Consider the following 3,905-nt stretch of genomic DNA (forward strand, 5'->3'; position numbering starts at 1 on the left):
TCTGTAACCGATGCCATCATTATGCTTTACAACAATAAGGTTGTGAAGGTCTTGAGAGCTATGGTTTTATTTCTTTGTATGTATGGATCACTTGTGTTGTTACCGACAACTGGTGAAAATTTCATGTCATTAGCAGCTCTAGTAACATATTTACTGAGAAAAATGGTGACGTGTTCAAAACTTATTTTACCCGCTGTATGGATATATTTCTACACAAACGCTGTCAGAATGTATCGTTCTGTTTGGGAAGAAGAAGGAAACATGTAGCATGAAGCATATGTGTACACACACGATACACGTGGATTTTATTTTGAAATCAGAAGTTTCAGAAAGACGAGAGCGAGACAGTTTCAACCATAGATATCAAAAGCCTTTATTTTAATGTTTTCAGCTGTGTTTGGAGTTCATCTTTCACAGAATTGATTATTTTTTGCTCTGACTTCCACATCACTGGATTTATTGTGCGATCTCCTTCCTGCACACTCTCTGTCAGAGCGGAGCGGAGTGGACGCTGTATAAATTGAGACACAAACGAACAGCTGCGACCTGCGCACCGCAGCGCAGCAGAGCGGAGCGGAGACGCATGTAGTATAAATCCAGGGTAATCCTGAGTTTAATGTGATGGGTCAACTCTTTCACCATGAGAGGAAATGTGGGACACATCAGATGCTATGGGTGCAGGTCTTCTCCCTCAGAAAGTTGAGTGGATAAATATCATTTTAACTCCAAGTATGTCCATTATGATTGAAATAGAAAAGGGTTTCACTGGTTATCCCTTTAATAAGTAGGTTACGTCCAAACACTGGAAAAACTGAAATTATTTCATTTTAACAATGCATTAAGACAGTCCACCAGATTTTTTTTTCACTTGGAGACACATGTATTTAAGTGTAGGAGATTGTTATTGTTTCTAATCTGATTTCATCTTGCTGATGCAGAACGCTTCAAATAGAGAAATCACTGGCTTCAACATTTGCCCTCAAACTAATCAGTGCAAACAACAACACAAAAAAATGTCTCCACACATAATAAAATTCTATTGTTTGCATGTGAGCTTGAAGCCTATTCCATTAGTCTGTCAACCTTTTACGAACAACTACAACTTTACTGTAGCAGCAGAACATTTTTTTACTGTAAATAATATTAATAATGGATGTAATTTGTTTGTTTGCTTCTTGTTCCAATGCCTTCTTGTAAATTTTGCCCCAAATACAAGAAATGGGTCAGGAAAATGTCAGTTCAGTATTATATTTACTGTACACACAAAAGGAGGACAATATAACTACAAAAAATGAATAATCTCAGCAAAGAATGCTAATAATAGCAAAAGGAGAAATAGTATTAGATTTACATTAAATGAAATGTGTATATTAGCAAGAAAAGTGGAAATATATTTAATGTAAGTAAGCAGTTAATTCTTAGCCTTGCAATGACCTCACTTTTTAAAATGTTCTTATTTCCTGCACTTGCTAAACAGGTTTATCCTGAAAAATATATAAATTCATTATAAAAGTGCTACTTTGATTCAAGAGCATTTCACCAATAAACTAGATTTTCCTTTTTTAGCAATTCTGTCTCTAAATTGATACTTTGGGATACTTTAACAGTCACTCAAAGAGCTCTCATTTTAATCTACTGAAAAAAGACAGTAAAATTATGTTTTCTTTGGGGTGCAGGGTAAGCACAGGTTAAATTGTTGTCATGTTAAATACAGTAGATGTCATTTAATAAAGTGAAAATACTAGAAAGAGTATTTTGTCTGTTAGAGACATCTCTTCCCTTGTTTGGAATAAAGTAAAGTAAAGTTTTATTCATATAGCGCCTTTTACAGAAATAAATTCACAAGGTGCTGTACATTCAGGAAAGGGGGGAGGGGGCAGTTAAGAAACACCCATTCAAGAAGACATACAAGACAAACATGGGGGAACAGGCGAAACCGGTCATGCAGCAAACACAGTTGCGCTATCTTTAACAACAGCTTGAAATACACAAAAGGAAAATTGAGTTAAACAACCCACGAGAGAGCAAGACAGCCAGGGGGTGGGGGGGCTTAGGTCAGATACATAAAGGGGAGGTGAAATTGGGCGGGTTCAGAGGAGTAGGTGACGTTTAGGGAGGGGAGTCCATGCCAGGCCCAACTTTGGCCCCATCCAGAGTCCAGAGTCACATGATGTTATTGTCTCTACTCAGTTCGCTAGAGTTCAGAGATTTTCCTCCTCCTCAGCCAATTGAGTTCCAAGGTCGGGTCTGACATGGGTGATGGGGGTGGGAGCGAATCCAGCTCTTAGTTGACTTTCCATCCTGGGGAGGTTAAGATAAACACTTCCCTCAAGGCCGTGCCGCTGGGATCCAGATAGATAATCCAATTGTTTTGGAACAAAGCAGCCTTGAAATTCCTGCTGCTTTTGGAGTGTCTTTACTGCAAACTCTGAGGTGGCGAATAAAAGCCAATCAGCCGAATTTGGGGTCATTCCTCACCTCTCAACGTTTGAAGCTCACCCAGATGTAGTCCATACATGCCGAAGGGTCGCTCCTGAGCTGAGATCCTCATCAGAATCACATCCTCTTTGCAAATTTTTCCCCCAGCTGAGAGTCTGTGTGCTACTATAATAGTGTTTAATTTTAACCAGAATGACAAGACAATTGTCCAGCTAGCATTAAAATAATGCAATGTGAAAATAACTCCAATCTTACACATGGCATAGCAGTTCATGTTTTACATTATGCAGTTATTCTGACATAAAAATCAATATGTTCCTGATGGAAGAGCCCCATGCTGCACCAGAAGTGCTATAGTTAGCTGCTGCTACCACTGTGCTTGCAAAAAAAAACAAGAAAATTCTGTGTAAGTAACCATGTAATGCAAAAGTAACACAGCAAAAACAGGAGTTTTAAAATTTCAGTGTTAAAGTTTTGGGTGTTGATTTAACACCCCCTATTGTAATTTTAACACTTCTGAGTAAACTGACACCCAGTGGTGGTGTTAATTCACAGTGTTGATTTCCTCAGTGTTGACTCAACACTGGACAGTGTTAAATAAGCTCCACCCACAGTTAAGTTTTATATAACACTTAACAGTGTTGTTATGTGACACCATGCAGTGTTGAAAGCAGTATCCTGAAAAGCCCCGCCCTCTTCCACCTCATGTCAGACAGACCAGCATTTACCCAGCATTCCTTGCTGAGAAATCTTGCAGAAATGATGTTTGCATGTTTATGACCAGTAAAGAAGTTCATGAGAGTGAAAATGAGTTGTTCTGGTTAGTTTTCTTGTTCAGTTTGATCAAGTTGTTCAACTTTAAGTTTATGTTATTGGCCAAAAACCGACACCATGAGTGAGAGGTACGTCCTGGTGTGTGAAGAGAGACTCCATTTTACTTTTCTACTAACAACTGAGTGTTAATTCAACACTACAAAGAATTTGATATTAACTCTGAGTGTAAAATGTACACTCTCAATTATATGGCGGATTCACACCTTGTGGTGTCTGTTAATTTTTTAACACTTTAATTTTTTTTAATAAAAATAATACACTGTGTTACTTTTAACATTTGATTTTAACACTGTTGAAATGTTAATTTGATATCCAATCTAGTTGAATATTTAACACTGGCTGGTGTTACTTTTAACACTATATTTTAACACTGACACTGTAGAGATATGGAACACTTTTAACTATATTTTGTGTTCTGTTAATAATCAGTTCATCATGTGTTAAAAGTTTTAAAATAAGTACTTTTATAGAATTGATCAATGTAATGACCTGTTTACTTTCACTGTGTGTGTGTCACTCTGGTCAAAAACATGTTTGGATAACAGGGTCAAAGTCTGGGTTCCTTATCGTTTCAAGGCTGTGCAGATTAATAGAACAAACCTTTGCAGGAGGCGGACATGACCACCTGCAGC

The sequence above is a fragment of the Austrofundulus limnaeus genome, unplaced genomic scaffold (assembly GCF_001266775.1).
Source record: "Austrofundulus limnaeus strain Quisiro unplaced genomic scaffold, Austrofundulus_limnaeus-1.0 Scaffold685, whole genome shotgun sequence".
NCBI classification, from domain to species: domain Eukaryota; kingdom Metazoa; phylum Chordata; class Actinopteri; order Cyprinodontiformes; family Rivulidae; genus Austrofundulus; species Austrofundulus limnaeus.